At 39.5% G+C, this 19,199-nt stretch overlaps 2 pseudogenes; one reads left to right on the top strand and one right to left on the bottom strand.

Annotated features, from left to right (window-relative positions):
• Nucleotides 1-305: 305 nt before the first annotated feature.
• LOC130684180 (iron-responsive element-binding protein 2-like) overlaps nucleotides 306-19,199 on the bottom strand; it is a 33,991-nt pseudogene continuing 15,097 nt past the window's right edge.
• On the top strand, nucleotides 817-6,249 carry LOC130684117 (trafficking protein particle complex subunit 8-like; annotated as a pseudogene).

Raw genomic sequence — 19,199 nt, 5'->3', positions numbered from 1 at the left:
AAGAAGAACAAATGAGACCCAAAGTCTGTAGAAGGAGGGACATAATAAAGATTAGAGCAAAAATAAATAAAATCGAGAAGAATAAAACAATAGAAATAATCAATGAAAGCAGGAGCTGGTTCTTCAAGAAAATAAAACAGAACAGATAAACCCCTAGCCATATTTATCAAGGAAAAAAGAGAGCCTACACACACAAACAGAATCAGAAATGAGGAAGGAAAAATCACTGTGGATACCACAGAAATACAAAGAATTATGAGAGAATACTATGAAAAATGATATGCTAACAAACTGGATAACCTAGAAAAAATGGACAACTTCCTAGAAAAATACAACCCTCCAAGGCTGACCGAGGAAAGAACAGAAAATCTGAATAGACCAATTACCAGCAATAAAATTGAATTGGTTATCAAAAAACTACTTAAGTACAAAAGTCCTGGACCAGATGGTTTCACTGCTGAATTTTATCAAACATTTAGTGAAGACCTAATACCCATCCTCCTTAAGGTTTTCCAAAAAGCAGAAGAGAGAATACTCTCAAACTCATTCTACAAGGCCAGTATCACTCTAATACCAAAAACAAGCAAAGACACCACAAGAAAAGAAAATTACAGACCACTATCCCTGATGAACATAGATGCAAAAGTACTCCACAAAATATTACCAAACTAAATTCAAAAATACATCAAAAAGATCATCCATCATGAACAAGTAGGATTTATTCCAGGGATTCAAGTATGGTACAACATTCAAAAATCCATCAACATCATCCACCATATCAACAAAAAGAAGGACAAAAAACACATGATAGGTTCGGCCCCAACATGGCGGTCCCGGCCGGGTGGTGACCGCGGTTTGGCCGTCGGGAGGCCTCCCTGGCGGTTGTCGGCGGGTCCTCCTCTGGGTGGAATGCGAGATCGCCGGGGCGAGCGCTGAGGAGGCCGTGACGCGGCGGGGCCGGCGGCGGGGGCCCCAGGAGCCGAGGCGGCGGCGGCCGTGCCTTCCGTTGGTCCCAGGGCTTTAGTGCGGACCCCGCCCGGCCGGGCCAGGCCGGCGGGCGGCGGCTGCGGCCTCTGCGGCCGCGGGGTGGGCGCCGCCCTGCCTCTGCCGCGGCCATGGCTCAGTGCGTGCAGTCCGTGCAGGAACTCATCCCGGACGCCTTCGTGCCCTGCGTGGCCGCGCTGTGCAGCGACGAGGCGGAGCGGCTCACGCGCCTCAACCACCTGAGCTTCGCGGAGCTGCTGAGGCCCTTCTGCCGCCTCACCTCCGAGGTTCATATGAGAGATCCCAATAATCAGCTTCACATAATTAAGCAATATTGTCACCCAAGCACCTCAGCCTGGAGCCATTCGGAAGCTTTTGAATGATGTCGTTTCTGGCAGTCAGCCTGCAGAAGGATTAGTAGCTAATGTGATTACCGCAGGAGATTATGACCTCAACATCAGTGATCGGTCCATTAAAGCTAGTGTTCCTTGGTACAGTAATTGGAAAGACACACTGATGGAATTGAAAGAATCCTCATTATATACAGCTACTACTCCATGGTTTGAGTCCTATAGAGAGACCTTTCTTCAGTCGATGCCAGCATCAGACCATGAATTTCTGAACCACTACTTAGCATGTATGTTGGTAGCATCGTCTTGTGAAGCTGAACCTGTGGAACAATTTTCAAAGTTGTCACAAGAACAGCATCGAATTCAGCACAATAGTGACTATTCCTACCCCAAGTGGTTTATACCAAATACTCTAAAGTATTATGTACTTTTACATGATTTAAGTGCAGGAGATGAACAGAGAGCTGAATCAATTTATGAAGAAATGAAACAGAAATATGGAACTCAGGGTTGCTATTTACTTAAAATTAATTCTCGAGCATCTAATCGAGCATCAGATGAACAGATACCAGATCCTTGCAGTCAGTATCTCCAGAAAAATAGTATTCAAAACCAGGAATCATATGAAGATGGCCCTTGTACAGTAACTTCAAATAAGAATTCTGATAATAGCTTGCTTTCTTTGGATGGATTAGATAACGAAGTCAAAGATGGCTTACCAAATAACTTTAGAGCTCACCCACTTCAGTTGGACCCATCCAGTGACCTTTCTAACAGCACCGATGGCCCAGATCATGTAAAATCTGCTTCATCATTATATGAGACAAAGAAAGCAAATACTGGAATTATTCATGGTGCATGTTTAACCCTTACTGATCATGATAGAATTCGACAGTTTATACAAGAGTTCACATTTCGGGGCCTTTTGCCACATATAGAGAAAACAATTCAGCGATTAAATGACCAGCTAATATCAAGGAAAGGTTTGAGTCGATCTCTATTTTCTGCAACTAAAAAATGGTTTAGTGGCAGTAAAGTACCAGAAAAGAGCATTAATGAGCTGAAAAATACATCTGGATTGCTGTACCCCCCAGAGGCGCCGGAACTTCAGACTCTGAAGATGGCTGACTTATGTTTCCTGGTGCAGCATTATGATTTGGCCTACAGTTGCTATCACACTGCAAAGAAGGATTTTCTGAATGACCAAGCAATGCTTTATGCAGCTGGTGCCTTGGAAATGGCAGCAGTGTCAGCTTTTCTTCAGCCGGGAGCACCTAGGCCATACCCTGCACATTACATGGATACAGCAGTCCAGACTTACCGGGATATCTGCAAGAATATGATCCTGGCTGAAAGGTGTGTGTTGCTGAGTGCTGAAATCTTAAAAAGCCAAAGCAAGTACTCGGAGGCTGCAGCGCTCCTGATTCAGTTGACCAGCGAGGATTCTGACCTTCGAAGTGCACTTCTTCTGGAACAGGCAGCACATTGCTTTATAAACATGAAGAGCCCCATGGTTAGAAAATACGCATTTCATATGATACTGGCAGGCCATCGGTTTAGTAAAGCAGGACAGAAAAAGCATGCTTTACGCTGCTATTGTCAAGCCATGCAAGTCTATAAAGGAAAAGGCTGGTCTCTTGCAGAGGATCACATTAACTTCACCATTGGGCGCCAGTCTTACACTCTTCGGCAGATGGACAATGCTGTCTCTGCTTTTAGGCATATTTTAATCAATGAAAGTAAACAGTCTGCTGCCCAGCAAGGGGCCTTCCTCAGAGAATATCTTTATGTTTACAAGAATGTAAGTCAGCTGTCACCAGAGGGGCCTTTGCCACAGCTCCCTTTACCGCACATTGACAGCTCAGCAACGCGGGTGTTCTTTGGCCATGACAGACGGCCAGCAGATGGTGAAAAACAAGCAGCTACTCATGTAAGTCTCGATCAGGAATATGACTCTGAATCCTCTCAGCAGTGGCGAGAGCTCGAGGAACAAGTTGTTGCTGTGGTTAACAGAGGAGTAATTCCACCCAATTTCCACCCCACCCAGTATTGCTTGAACAGTTACTCAGATAACTCAAGATTTCCACTTGCAGTTGTAGAAGAACCAGTGACAGTGGAGGTGGCCTTTAGAAACCCGTTGAAGGTTCCGCTTTTGTTGACTGACTTGTCATTGCTATGGAAATTTCAACCTCAAGATTTCAGTGGAAAGGAGAATGAAGAAGTTAAAGAACCAGTAACAGGTGAACCTGAAATGATTGGAACTGAAATTATTTCAGAGTTCTTAATTAATAGTGAAGAATCTAAAGTGGCAAGACTAAAGCTCTTTCCCCATCACATAGGGGAGCTGCATATTCTGGGAGTGGTTTATAATCTTGGCACTATTCAGGGCTCCATGGCAGTAGATGGCATTGGTGCTCTTCCTGGATGTCACACAGGAAAACATTCCTTGAGTATGTCAGTCCGAGGGAGACAGGACTTAGAAATTCAAGGTCCTCGACTTAACAACACAAAAGAAGAGAAAACATCTATTAAATATGGTCCTGATCGACGTTTAGATCCCATAATCACTGAGGAAATGCCACTCTTGGAGGGCTCCTCTGTGGAGAAATCCGAAAAGCATATGTGGAATTTGTCAATGTCAGCAAATGCCCTCTTACTGAATTGAAGGTTGTTTCTAAACGTCCAGAATTCTTTACTTTTGGTGGTAACACAGCTGTTCTAACACCGCTCAGTCCCTCAGCCTCTGAAAACTGCAGTGCCTATAAGACTGTGGTGACAGATTCCACCTGTGTGTGTGCAGCCCTCCTCTCCTCAGCTTCCTCTGTTGACTTTGGCATTGGCACAGGGAGTCCGCCCGAGGTGGCTCCTGTCCCCCTTCCTGACGCCATTCTTATGCCTGGAGCTTCAGTTCAGCTACCAATGTGGTTACACGGCCCAGACGAAGAAGGGGTCCATGAAATTAACTTTTTGTTTTACTATGAAAGTCTTAAAAAGCAGCCTAAGATACGTCACAGAATATTAAGACACACTGCAGTTGTTTGTACCAGCCGATCTTTGAATGTACGAGCCAGTGTCTGCAGAAGTAATTCTTTTGAAGATGAGGAGGGCAGAGGAGGCAGTATGCTTGTCTTTGTGGATGTGGAGAATACCAATACTAGTGAAGCAGGTGTTAAGGAATTCCATATAGTCCAAGTATCAAGTAGTAGCAAACACTGGAAGTTACAGAAATCTGTAAATCTCTCTGAAAACAAAGATGCCAAACTTGCCAGTAGGGAGAAAGGAAAGTTTTGCTTCAAGGCAACACGATGTAAGGAAAAAGAAGTTGCTGCGCAGTCCTCAGAAAAACACACCTTTGCAGATGTCACCTTGGGAAACGAGCAGATAGTAAGTTCAGCAAGCCCTTGTGCAGACTTCTTTTATCGAAGTTTGTCTTCTGAATGTAAGAAGCCACCAGCCCAGCCGTGTGTGCATACAGAAAAGCAGTCAGTAGGGGAAGCTGTGAGATGGATTCAGAAGTGCAATGAGGTGGATTTGAGTATTGTCATCCTGTGGAAGGCTTACATCGTGGAGGACAGTAAGCAGCTTATTTTGGAAGGCCAGCATCACGTTACCCTTCGCACCATAGGAAAAGAAGCCTTTTCATGTCCTCAGAAACAGGGGCCGCCAGAAATGGAACTGTTAAAATTTTTCAAGTCAGAAAACACTACAGTTTCTTCAAGGCCATCAGTAGAGCAGCTTTCTAATCTCATTAAAACGAATTTTCACTATCCAGAATCATTTAACCATCCATTTCATCAGAAAAGCCTTTGTTTAGTACCAGTGACCCTTTTACTTTCCAACTGCTCCAAGGCCAGTGTTGATGTGATCGTGGATCTTCGGCATAAAACAACAAGTCCAGAAGCATTGGAAATCCATGGATCGTTTACGTGGCTTGGACAAACCCAGTATAAACTTCAGCTTAAAAGCCAGGAGATTCACAGTTTGCAGCTGAAAGCGTGCTTTGTCCACACAGGTGTTTATAACCTTGGAACACCAAGGGTGTTTGCCAAGTTATCGGACCAATTTTCAGTGTTTGAAACAAGTCAGCAGAACTCCATGCCTGCCCTGATCATCATCAATGACGTGTGACATCTTGTAGACTTGTTGGAGTGCCCAGGAGCCAGCTTGTTCACGGAGTGGGCCTTGCAGCAGTGTTTGAAAGGCCTGCCTTGTTGCAGATACTGGTGTCAGATCAATGCACAGTCCTTGGACTTGTCAGTTTGTTGAGGACAGAGCATGTTGGACTGAGAATACTTACATTCTTTTTTTGTATTTCTTTAAACCCTGGTAATAATTTGTGTGCTCATAATACAGAATTTCAACATATCCTTGCACCTTATGAAGCCCCATCTTAAAAACCAATGTCTGAGTCTGCTGTTACAACTTATCGATGATATATGAATATCAGGAGATGATTTTGAGGAAGGAAAGGCCTTGTTGGCAATGCTCCTGTTAATAAATTCCAGCTTTACTGTGAAGTTTCTCTAGAGTGTTAAATACAAATTTTCCTGTTTTGCTTCATACAATTCTCTAATACCAGGTTTGAACTTTGGTTATAGAGTCTTCATACTTCAGTATCTTGTGGTTCCTATGGCTTATACATAACTTTGTAAAACAACATTTTTTTCTGATTCTTTGAATGTGGTTTCAAAAGGAGTTTGACTTTTTTTCCTCATTCATCTCTGCAGAGTGCACTATTCCACAATATGAGATTTTTGTCATTTAAATTATATTCTTTATTATGGAACTTTAACAATTGAGTTGATCTGTTTAAAATATAAATCTACTCAAGTGAATTAAGAATAAGCTTTTCAAAAATGTATTATATTTATAACAATTGTACTGTAAATAGAATAAAGACATGCTATTCACTGTATAGATTTATTAAATGCCATTTTTTATTAAAAAAAACACATGATAATCTCCATAGATGCTGAAAAAGCATTTGATAAAATTCAACATCCATTCATGATAAAAACTCTCAACAAAATGGGTGTAGAGGGCAAGTACCTCAACACAATAAAGGCCACATATGAAAAACTCACAGCAAACATCATACTTAACATTTAGAAACTGAAAGCTTTTCCTCTGAGATCGGGAACAAGACAAGGATTCCCACTCTCCCCATTTTTATTCAACAAAGTTCTGGAGGTCCTAGACATGGCAATCAGACAACACAAAGCAATAAAAGGCATCCAGACTGGCAAGGAGGAAGTTAAACTGTCACTATTTGCAGATGACATAATATTGTACGTAGAAAACCCTAAAGAATCCACTCCAAAACTATTAGATCTAATATCTGAATTCAGCAAAGTTGCAGGATACAAAATTAATACACAGAAATCTGTTGCATTCCCATACACTAACAATGAACTTAGCAGAAAGAGAAATCAGGACAACATTGCCATTCACAATTGCCTCAAAAAGAATAAAATCCGTAGGAATAAACCTAAGCAAGGAAGTGAAAGACCTGTACTCTGAAAACTACAAGACACTCATGAGAGTAATTAAAGAAGATACCAATAAATGGAAACACATCCCATGCTCATGGGTAAGAAGAATTAATATTGAAAAAATGGCCATGCTGCCTAAAGCAACCTACAGATTCAATGCAATCCCTATCAAAATACCAACAGCATTCTTCAACAAACAAGAGCAAATAATTCTAAAATTCATATGGAACCACAAAAGACCATGAGTAGCCAAAGCAATCCTGAGAAGGAAGAATAAAGTGGGGGTTGATAACACTCCCTGACTTCAAGCTCTACTACAAAGCCACAGAAATCAAGACAATTTGGTACTGGCACAAGAACAGACCCATAGACCGATGGAACAGACTAGAGAGCCCAGATATAAACCTAAGCATATATGGTCAATTAATATACAATAAAGGAGCCATGGACATACAATGGGGAAATAACGGTCTCTTCAACAACTGGTGTTGGCAAAACTGGACAGCTACATGTAAGAGAATGAAACTGGATTATTGTCAAACCCCATACACAAAATTGAACTCAAAATAGATCAAAGAGCTGAATGTTAATTCATGAAACCATAAAGCTCTTAGAAGAAAACATAGGTAAAAATCTCTTGAATATGAACATGGGCAACTTTTTCCTGAACACATCTCCTCGGGCAAGGGAAACAAAATAAAAACTGAACAGATGGGACTACACCATGCTAAAAAGCTTCTGTACAGCAAAGGACACTATCAGCAGAACAAAAAGGCATCCTACAGTATGGGAAAAAATATTTGTAAATGAAATATCCCACAAGGGCTTAACATCCAAAATACATAAAGACCTCACACGCCTCAACACTCAAAAACCAAATAACCTTATTAAAAAATGGGTGGAGGATATTAACAGATACTTCTCCAAAGAAGAAATTCAGATGGCCAACAGGTACATGAAAAGATGCACCACATCACTAATTATCAGGGAAATGAAAATTAAAACCACAATGAGATATCGCCTCACACCAGTTAGGATGGCCAGCACAGAAACGACTAGGAACAACAAATGCTGGCGAGGATGCAAAGAAAGGGGGAACCTCCTACACTGCTGGTGGGAATGTTCAACCACTGTGGAAAGCAATATGGAAGTTCCTCAAAAAAATGAAAATAGGAATACCATTGGACCCAGTAATTCCACCTCAGGGAAATTACCCTTAGAAGACAACTTCTCAGATTCAGAAAGACATAAGCACCCCTATGTTTACTGCAGCACTATTTATGATAGCTAAGATATGGAAGCAACCTATGTGTCCATCAGTAGTTGAATGGATAAAGAAGATGTGGTACATATACACAATAGAATACTATTCAGCCATTAGAAAGATGTAAATCCTACCATTTGCAACATCATGGCTGGAGCTAGAGAGTATTATGCTCAAGTGAAATAAGTCAGGAAGAGAAAGACAAATACCAAATTATTTCCCTCATTTGTGGAGTATAACAAAGCAAAAACTGAATGAACAAAACAGCAGCAGACTCACAGACTCCAAGAAGGGACTAGTGGTACTAAAGGGGAGGGGTTGGGGAGATTTGGTGGGGAGTGATGAGGAATGGGATTGAAGGGCATTATGATTGGCACACATGGTGTGTGTGGGGGGGGTCACGGGGAAGAGTGTAGCTCAAAGACAAATAGGGACTCTGTGGCATCTTACTACACTGATGGACAGTGACTGCAATGGGGTATGGCGGGGTACTTGATAATAAGGGTGAATGTAATAACCACATTGTTTTTCTTGTGAAACCTTCATAACAGTGTATATCAATGATACCTTAATTTAAAAAACGTCTCAGGGAAAAGGGAACCTATACCTGTAATTAATATTCACAATATTTGTACTATCTCAGAAAGATGAGAGAATCAGCATGTCCATCTTAAGGGTGAAGACTAAAAACTCAAAAAGAACAAAGTTCCTAAGATATGAGAGTGGTGAGGGTTGGTTTTGCCCAGCCTTTTTACAACTACAAATTGTGAGTATGAAATGTCAGAAACTACAAGTCCTATGACTTCTCTCTCCAGTGGACCCCTATTTGCTCTCCAATAAAGAGTCTCAGGAGAAATGTCTTGGGGCAGATGACCTGTCACCATCTTCACCTGTTCTAGGAATAAAAAGGAAAACGTAGCCTACTATCTCTGAGTCTGTTAACCCCTGATGGAGCAAATCAGACAAAAGGGGTTAAGTAAACTACCACTGTGCACAAGTAATTTTTATTATCAAGCAGGACAGAATCTTCTTGCCTTCTAACATACTGATTTCCTCAAATAAGAAAAGAGTGACCTAGATTTAATCAAATACAGAGTATTAAAGTGAAGCTAGATTAGTACAAAATATTATATAAGATCACAAAAAAAACAAAAATATGATATTCAAATAAGTACAAAAAATCCAAATGAGGAAAATAAACTTTCACAGGATGTTACCGCCAAAAGGAAACATTTAAAACTCTTTGAGGTTTAGTAAGATAAAATTTAAGAATTGATATCAGCAAAAACAGTCCTTTGGTGGCCCAGTCCCTTGAATTTCCTGACCCATATTTCTTTCCTGCTAAAACAATCAGTGGGATACCTTCTTTCTGGTACAGCTCAGCAGCCTCAAACACATCTAGCTATAGAGTCAAACAAACACAAAAATCATTAACACAAATTTTGATATAGTTGGCAACTGCTTAAATACTTTGTATATATACTGACTATCTGTCCTGGTGGAAAATGAATTGTTTTGGGAGCTGGTTTTCCAATAAACTTATTAAAAAGCTTGATATTTGCAAAAGTTCCTCTTGTCATTACAGCATCATTACCTCTTCGGGCTCCGTAAGAGTTGAATTCATGAGGGGTAAGGCTACAGGAAAATTATGTAAGTAATTTAATTTCAGGTGGAAAATAATCACGTACTACTGAATTGTAAAACTTACTCAAAACATTTTTTATTATGGATAATTTCAAGTATGTACAAAAGTAGGGCAAACAGAACAGTGAATCAACAAGCAGGTGCCTCTCATCACATTGTAATAATCAAATCATGGACTCTGTTTCTTCCATAATTATCCCCTATTACATTATTTTGAGGAAAACACATTTTAGTTGTATCTATTTCAGTATGTTCCTCTAAAAGATTCGGACTCGTAAAATACTATCCTGATACCAAAAAAAGCCCCCACAGTTTCTTAATATCAGAGAGCCAGTCAATATTCAAATGTCCCTGAATTTCCCCATGATTCATTTGTTGTTGGTTTGTTCAAATCAGGCAGGGTCCAAATATGCTTCATATATTCATTCAGTCAATCTCTTAATCTTCACATCTGCTTTCCCTTCTTGCCCCTCTTGTACTTTTTCTGAAGGAAACAGGTCACTGGTTGTAGTTTCCTGCATTCATACTGTGCCAACTGCATTCCCACGGTGTCATTCCCAATCCTCTGTCACTTTATTTCCTGTAAACAAGATGTCAGATCCAATGGCTTGATAATATTTGGGTTTTTAACGTTAATTTGTGTAACAGGCCTCATAGGTCAAACATCCATTGGAGGCACATGATACCCAGTTGTCTCTTTCTGGAATGTTACCAGGGACTATCATCACTGTCCAGATTAAATCTTTCATTAGGGATTACACAACAGTGATACTCATCACTCCTCCTCCAACTTTTAGCTGGAAAACTTCTATAAAGACAAATGTCCTTCATCAATGATTAGGTTATACTGAAATTCATTCCACATGGTAAAGACTGTTTACAAATCTATGACTGTTAAGTAATCAGATGGTTCCCTACCAACTTCCAGAGGTAAGTTGGTCTGTTTTTTTCTTTCAGTATTATTATAAACTCAGAGACTAAAATGCATGATTTAATCCATTCCAGTTAGTATTTTTTACTGATGCTCAGCATGTCCCATCTTTAAGCAGTGGCAGGTTCAAATTGGTTCCTGAGACCTTTTCACAGAAGCCCTGTAGTTTCTGGCAGCAATTTCTCACTGGGAAAAATATAGACATTTTCCGGACCCTAATTTGGAATCAATCATCTCTCCAAGAAGCACTGGTTGTTTGTACGGGTTTCCCCTCCTATCTGGAAGAGAATGTTCCAACATAACCATTCATAAACCAAAAGAGCATCCAGTGCAGGGTATCTCCTGATTTCTGGAGGGTCACATCCCTCCACTTTTGCCATAGACCTACGCTAGCACTTGCCTTTTTGCTAACGGAAAGAAATCCGAAGAGGATTTTCACTTCCACGAAAAAAGATGTTACCACACCAATGTAGGTCTTTTGTGAAAACAAAGTGGTGTGACTTGAGCTTCTGGAAAGCTGAGATACCTGTACAGTGCTATGGCATTCAGACACCATAATCTGGGTGTTAATGGGCTGGACTGGTCACCAGGACAAGAAACAGCTAAGCATCTCAACAACAGCTAAGTGTCTGTTCGGCCTTTTAGGTAAAGGCAATAAATATTCTAAATTTGTACACTTAAAGGTTTTTATAATGGAGGTGGGGGTGGGGGATGGTTCATATGTCTATTTAAAAAACTTCTGATTTATGAGAAGTACTGGATTAAATATTCTAAGATCTGAAATTACAATAAATATAAAAACTGTATCTTGGAAAGTGGTGGCTCCTTTTTTTTGAGGGTTGGCAGCAATGTCACAATTATGACCAAGATGGAAATCACAACCAACAAATATCTGGGAAAAAGAAAATTTACCTTATTTCTCAACACTGTATATAAAAGCTAAGTGGGTAACAAACTGATTCATCTTTGTGAAGTTTTACCAAAGGCAGCTGCTATTAGTAATTTCTACCAAAGTACTTTAATTCACACCAAACTACAGTTAACTGGAAAGTAAGTTCAAACACAAAATTCACGACAGCACTGCTGAAACTACAGTAAGAGTTTTCAGGTTTACTACATGACAAACGAAGCCACACGACATGGTCTGTGTATGAGATTTCACTGCAAAGTCTTGTCATTCAAGCAGCACAAGCACCAAGGTTGATCGGGCAGCATGTCCCACCTTCAGCAAACCTGTCTGTGGTGTCAGGATGGCTCTGTGACACCAGAGAGCATTACCATGCACAGAGAAATGAAATAATGTGTTTCTAGTTTCAGATTGTTAACTCCTCTATAAACGATCTTTACATTCATTGATTTATGTAAAATTTTAGACTCAAAAAGCAGGAATTCACTGTCTTTCCATTTGACACAGATCAAGCCTAGCTTCATGCACATGCATCTTATAGTCCACAAAAGACACATTTAAATTTCTAACTAGGGGAGGGTGGTTAGGGTAATTTGACAGGTCAAACCATGATGACTTTTCAACAAAGAAAAATTGAAAAGAGAAGTCTTGCTTCCAATCAGTTGTTTATTTTGGCTACCCCTCTATTAGGGGTGCAATTTAAAACAGCCAAATTTAGTTTCTAAAAACATAAGCAAAATCAGGTCCAACAGGTACTCCAGTTACTGCGTAAGTCACCATGGCAAGCAGACACCTGTGACAGCAGGTACTTCCTGGAGGAACGAACGTGACCAGAAGCCTCTCAATCAGTAAGAAAGGAGACAAAATAAAAGCATCTGAACACCAGGCACACATACCCTCTACTGGCCAAGTATTTAACAGCAGCACTACTCCTCGCAATGCTTCCAGCGGGCGATATATGGTCTGTGGTGACACAGTCTCCCAGATGCAGTAGGACGTGGGCATTTTCAATAGACTGCAGTGAAACTGGCTCTTTGGTCTAAAAGGTAAAAAGTTAAAGGCATTTAACTCTTCATGAGTTTTTTTAGTTATAACAACATTAAAAAGATGAAACAGTGATAAAACAGTACTTAACAAGCTTATCAAAAAATGAAGGACATCTGATAGAAGTAAACTTCAAGTCCCATGGAAACAAGAGTGAATATGGTGCTTCTAGGGAATCCCACTGCTTATTTCCCATCTGTGAATATGGTTTTGGTTGGTGAATTAAAAGAAAGATAAAATGGGAGTCATAAAAAGAGGCTTATATAAATGATCAAGGGAATAAAATATTTATGTTAAAATGAAAAAAATAGGTCTTACTGATTTAGAAATAAAGCTGACAGCACATTCTATAAAATCATGACATTTTGGATGGAATCAATAAAGATTTGCTCATCAAATTCCAACACACCAGATTTTTAGGAGCACTACCCTGTGAGTTAAGTTTCAATAGAAACTGAATGTCAAAATTTGTAGACTCCAAAAATCTAAAAAACTTAAAAATATCTACACAAGTTGCTAAAGAGAGATTGTGTGTGGGTATTGCTGTTGATCTTCAGAATATCGTCATGGACAAAAACCGCTACTTCTTTCAATGCACGTCCCACATCACAGTGTGATATTTTCAAACTACACTTATAACCCTTGCCACCTGCACCACCACCCCAGCAGTCCAGCCATCATCGCCTTTCCCTCTGGATTCTGCTGTCACTGGTCTTCCTGCTTCTACCCAACCTTCACCCCCAAGAAAGTCTCAATACAAAGAGCAACCCTTTTGAGTATGACACTCCTCTGTTCGAAACCTTCCCATGGCTCCCACTCCCCGTGTCACTTCACTCAGAGTACAAGACTACATTTTAACATTGGTCTAAAGTTCCCTATGTACTGGGACCTCCATTTCTGACATCGTTTCCTACCACTATCCTTATTTCCCATGCTCTAGCCACACTGCCCTCCTTGAGGCCTTTACCCTGATTTCTCCACTGGGCAGCCCTCTTCTTTGTCCAGATATATGGCTAACTTATTCACATCTTTCAAAGTTTTGCTCAAATGTCATATTTTCAACCACTCTATATAAAATTACAATCTACTCCCCAAATTTTGCACAATTGGTTCTTTTTACCCTGATCATATATATTTTTTCATTACCACTTACCACTTTTTAGCATAATATGTAATCTACCTAGTTATTCTGCTAATGGTTCACTGCCTTCCTCTCCCCATGAGAATGTTGGGTTTTGTTAACTGATGAAATCCGCATACCTAGAAGAGTGCCTGGCACACAGCAGAGATTCAGTAAATATTTGTTAAGTGAATAAACACTTTTTGTGCCCTCATATTTATATTTTCCATTATTAAAAAAAAAAGTGTGACTATATGTATTTACTTGTAGGTGTAAAAGACATCCATGGGACGATGCTTAAAAAACTGACAAGCACTGGTTGCCTCTGAGGAGGTGAAGCAGGAGGCCAGGCATGGGTGAGACAGACTCATTGCACCATCTTTCTTTTGAAATCTGAACCATCTGAGTGGGCTAACAGAGCAGTTTATATGAAGTGTGCCCATATTCAAGATGCCAAATGTAAATGCTTGCTACATATTTCTAATAGGTAAAAAAAATAAATCAATTCTGTTACTCTAAGCTATTCTCTCAGATACTAGAGATTTCCAGATACAAAATGACTATCACTCATTAAAACGTATGTGTTCAAAATAATGTAATCTAAAATTTTATTCTATTCAGAAAGCAGGATGTGTGAAATAAAGAAAACATCGACACTTCACTGAACTGCTGAAGAAATGAGACTCTTACCTCTATTTCCTCTTTTCATGTTTTAAACATGGACAATATAACATGCTCTTCCTCTATCTGATGAACTTCTTCTCGAGGAGGCCAAATATTATGTAGATAAATGTTCTTGCCAGTAGTGTCAGTACCTGTTTAAAATATTTTAGTATGAGATTCAAGACATTCACATCGCCAAAGGAATTATCATACAAACTAAGTAAATTACTCAACAGCAGACTGCTTTAGGCATAAGCAGCTGAAGGAAGCAACTATGCCCATTTTACTTTCTTCATATAAACACAGAAATGAATGACGATGCATTACACCAAGAGGTCCTGAAATGATCAAATAATGGCTGATCTAAGAAACATTTCAAAAATACAACAGCCTCTGGGAAAAAAGTGTGCGCAGGGACATATGTATGCAGATAAAGGAAGAGATACCTAAAGGCTCGGTCTGGAAATCTATATTCACTGTACCTGCTATGGCATAAGCCACCCAAGGGTGGAGAGGCAAGATAATTGGCATGGACACAATCACAAAGACGACCTTCAAAATTTTTGTTTCCAGATAAAACTCCACAGGTAACCAAATCACCCTGAAGAAAAACACACACAAACAATATATATTCTAGAGATGGTACAAATTTGGATAATTATATATACATAAACAATCTCAAATATTGTACTTCTGAGGACAAGATAACAAAACATATTCTACCAATTATTACAGAACTATCAAAACTGTAAATAAACTAATTCCTGGTGTTATTCTTTGAGAATCATTTTAAGATTGACAGGTTACTATTCCCACAGAATATATATAGGTCTACAGAAATACAAAGGTCAATATACATTTTCTGTAATTTATTAATAAAACAGAGTTCGTTATCTTATTGAGTGACACATTTTACCTGTTTGACTGCATTTAAAATGGCTTCTGATAAGGATGCTGTGTTTCCCACACATGCTGAACATCCATAGCCAACTATTTCAAATATGCATTTCAAAACAGAAATATGACTGGACAGAACGTCACAACATTTGTGAAGACACGACAAGCCTTATCTCTTATTTCCACCTTTGTAATAAGATCACTGAAGAGAATATTCATGACAGATGGATCAACCTTCATCGGCATGTCTACTCCGGTTTCTGAGCAACCAAGCCTGACTCTCCCTCTCGGGCATGCAGCCTGCACTGGATGCCAACCATTGAAGTCCTGATGCTTAGGACAAGCCCTAGTCAGGATTGGTAACTAACTCTGCAGAGAGCCAATCACACTACACAAGAAAACTCCTCAGCTACTACTTGCTAGGAACATAACATGAGCACTCAAAAAACTGATGCTGTACTTCTGCCTGAGGGTTTAAACTACAAAGCCTCAAGACAGCCTGGCTTTAACAAGCTGACCAAAGCTCACCAAAGAGGCGCTGGAGTTGGGTCCTCTGACAGGAACAAATCTTCCCATTCTTAACCAAAAAAAGTCCCTGAAAAAAATCCCAAGATGATATAACTAAAAAACTGTAGGTAAAATCCTCAAAATTACCTCCAGCTTCCCTTCTAAAAGCAAAAAGAAAATCTAAAATGTATCTCTCTTGCAAAGGAATTGACTACTTATGTAGGGTATGTTCCAAAATAGACACTGAATATAGCTAGCCACAATTTATTTTTCTGATTATGTAAGAAATGTAAACGTATTTTCCCCACAGTTCAGGGACAACTTCACCTGTGCTTATTTAATAGACCCCAGCACATCACAAGCCCCAATCAAGACAATTTACTCAGTTAATAAAACAACCTGTAAGAGTTCACTCTTCCTGTCTTCCCAACTCATGGAAATTACACTCTACATGGTACCATGGCATATATGGCCGGCCACTGCTACTTGGTTTTACTTGTCCATTTTGTCTTTCCATCCTTAAACTCGAATCCACATTTCCTACTTCTGCAGCCAGCACACTGCTGCTGTGTTCACTGACTATAACCAATCTTACCTGTGAGTGACAGGGCCTCAAAGATGTGTGACAATGGCGAGGTAACAAGTAAGCTAGAGCACAATTTTTCTAACTTCTTGACTATGAAGGGTTCTAGGAAGCAGCTTCCATCACTGCTGAGTACCAATGTCAGTGTAAAGAGGTGTAACTATCACTTACTTACCCGAGTTTACTAAGGAATGCAATACTCCACTGGAACTGAGGTAATGTGTAACCATCCCACTGCCTGGAGATAAACTCATTCTGATGTAAGGTTTAACATGCAGACCAGCTTGAACAGCTTTTTTAGCCAAAAGACCTGCACAGTGAACAATGATTCATTACGGTGATGTCTCTCCCTCCTTCCTCACATTAAAGGGGGAAGCGAGAAAGTATTTATTTAACAAGCCAATCTCCATCTCTTGTCAGGGTAAAAGTCCACACTCATGAATTTACTGTCATTATTTTGTCCACTCTATGCTCTTGATTTTTTTCATTTGAAACAAACCACAAGTTGCAGCAGATACACTAGCTTTACATTGTAAATCGTTCACGTGCAGCCTGATGTGGCATGCGCATAAATGGACCAAAGGACGATATGTAGTAATATAATGCACACAGTAACCAACGCATAGTGAGCCTTTTAAAATTCCAGTCATAATAAATAATAATTCAGCATGTATTACACATGACTTTTAACAATGAGTGGTTCTATGTGCATACAACTGATTTCATTTACAATCCTTACCAATCATCTTTTACTCTCAATGGACTATGGCACACTACTATGGAAACTTCACATAGATTATCAAGGGATTCGATCATTATACTTCTAAATTACCAGAAGCAGCAGATACAACCTAAAACTAATAGACATGCAAGTTATGATTTTTTAAAATTTACCTCCCATGTAATAAAAACAAAATTAGTAACATAAATCAAACCTAGTCTCCTTGAGACCTAATGTTGAAGACCTAAAAATCTCATGAAGTTTCTCAGACACAGACACTGATACTCACGTGTGATATAGAAAAACCACATAACAGAAAAGTAAAAACTAATTTAGGAAAAGACTATGTATGGCCATAAAACACAACCTACCTGCAGAGAGCATGACAGATGGATTGCAGTTATTGATGCAACTGGTAACTGCAGCGACGACGACAGACTCATGGGACAGCTGATAGACACCTATTCATAGCAAATAGTGAAGGCATCATTCTGCTTTTCGGCAGCAATTTGGAAGCCTTTAAATCCAACCTATGTAAATTTGCACATAAATATAAACTATGCATTCTGGATACAAATAGGAAAAAAGACTGGCAGAAAATACAGCAGATCCTTGACATATGATGATTTGACACTGGAAGTTCTGATTATTTGTGAGTGTTGCTAAAGATTCATGACCTTTAGTAGTTAAGATTCAGCTAAAATATGAATTTGAGTAGTCACAATAAGAATTACTAGGTACAGCCAACTACCCAGAATGCAGGTATACCTTGGCTTTATTGTTCTCTGCTCACTGCTGTTCAGGTAATACTCAAGAGATGTACAAATTTTCTTTGTTAACAATGGCCCTGAAGATCTGCTTCAAAATGAGCCTGTGAACCTATGTGTATAAAATAGATGAAGCAAGACTGCCAATGAGTTGTTAATTGTTGAAGTGAAGTACATGGGAATTCAACACACCATTTTGTTCCTGTCTAAGTCTGACATTCTCTCTCTCTCTCTCTCTCTCTCTCTCTCTCTCTCTCTCTCTCTCTCTCTCTCTCTCACACAGACACACACACACACACACACACACACAAAGAAATTTTAAGAAAGGAAGGCTCTGAAAGCCAGCTACTAGTTCTCAGAATAGAGAAAGTGGCAAGATTGAAGCCATGATTCTCAGAAATTCTGTATAAACCCCCAAGTCAAAGAGGTCACTTGTTACCAGATTTTGAGAATAATTAGATACACAGTAGTGTTTTTCTCCTATTCTGGGAAGTCACAAAAGTCTAGAACAGTGCTATTCAACAGAATTTTTCTGTGATGATGTGAATATTTAGTATCTATGCTGTCCAACACAAAAGTGTTAACCACAAGTAACTATCCAGCACCTGAAATGAGGCCACTGTGACTAAGAAACCCAAATTTTAATTAATTTAAATTTTAACTTAAAGAGAGACAACCTCTGCTCCTCACAGTGGACCTGGGTAAACGACTGATCTATACTTTGGTCAGAAGGAAAAATGGGGCTGATGGTGTGTGCTATAACAAAAAAACACAGCAGATTGACTTTATGGGTCACCTGGCTAGTTCTATATTACTTATTCAACACAAAGTGCACTGACAAGGATATCAATAGAGTGATCTACCTTTTCATTTAAGCAAGCTTGGAAATCACTTTTCATTTCTGTCACAGCAACTCTATCCTGAGGTCTTTTTGGACCACTGACAGATGGAACTATTGAATTCAGATTAATCTGGATCACCTAGATCATGGAGAAAAGGGAAAGGATTTAGAACTTTAAGTAAAGATTCTAACTTAAGGACTAATTTCTGAAGCACACTGAGTTACGTATTCATTCTGACATTCAACCCCAGAAATACAGATTTTTTTAACAACCCCATTTATGAAACATGACAAAAACTGCTAGAAGACTAGCAGAACAATGCACACACTGTCCAACATCAATTGAATAGTCTGTAAAAAATTTTCTGTTCCCCAAATGTTTTTTTTTCCCAGGAAGATGATAAACACTGTCTTCACAGATGTCTCTTGTACAGTGGATGCCTGTGGTGACTATCAACTTTGGCCTCTGAGCTCTAAATTCTCC

The sequence above is a fragment of the Manis pentadactyla genome, chromosome 6 (assembly GCF_030020395.1).
Source record: "Manis pentadactyla isolate mManPen7 chromosome 6, mManPen7.hap1, whole genome shotgun sequence".
Taxonomy (NCBI): domain Eukaryota; kingdom Metazoa; phylum Chordata; class Mammalia; order Pholidota; family Manidae; genus Manis; species Manis pentadactyla.
The sequence above is the reverse complement of the archived record's forward strand: the minus strand, read 5'-3'. Positions and strand labels throughout refer to the sequence as shown.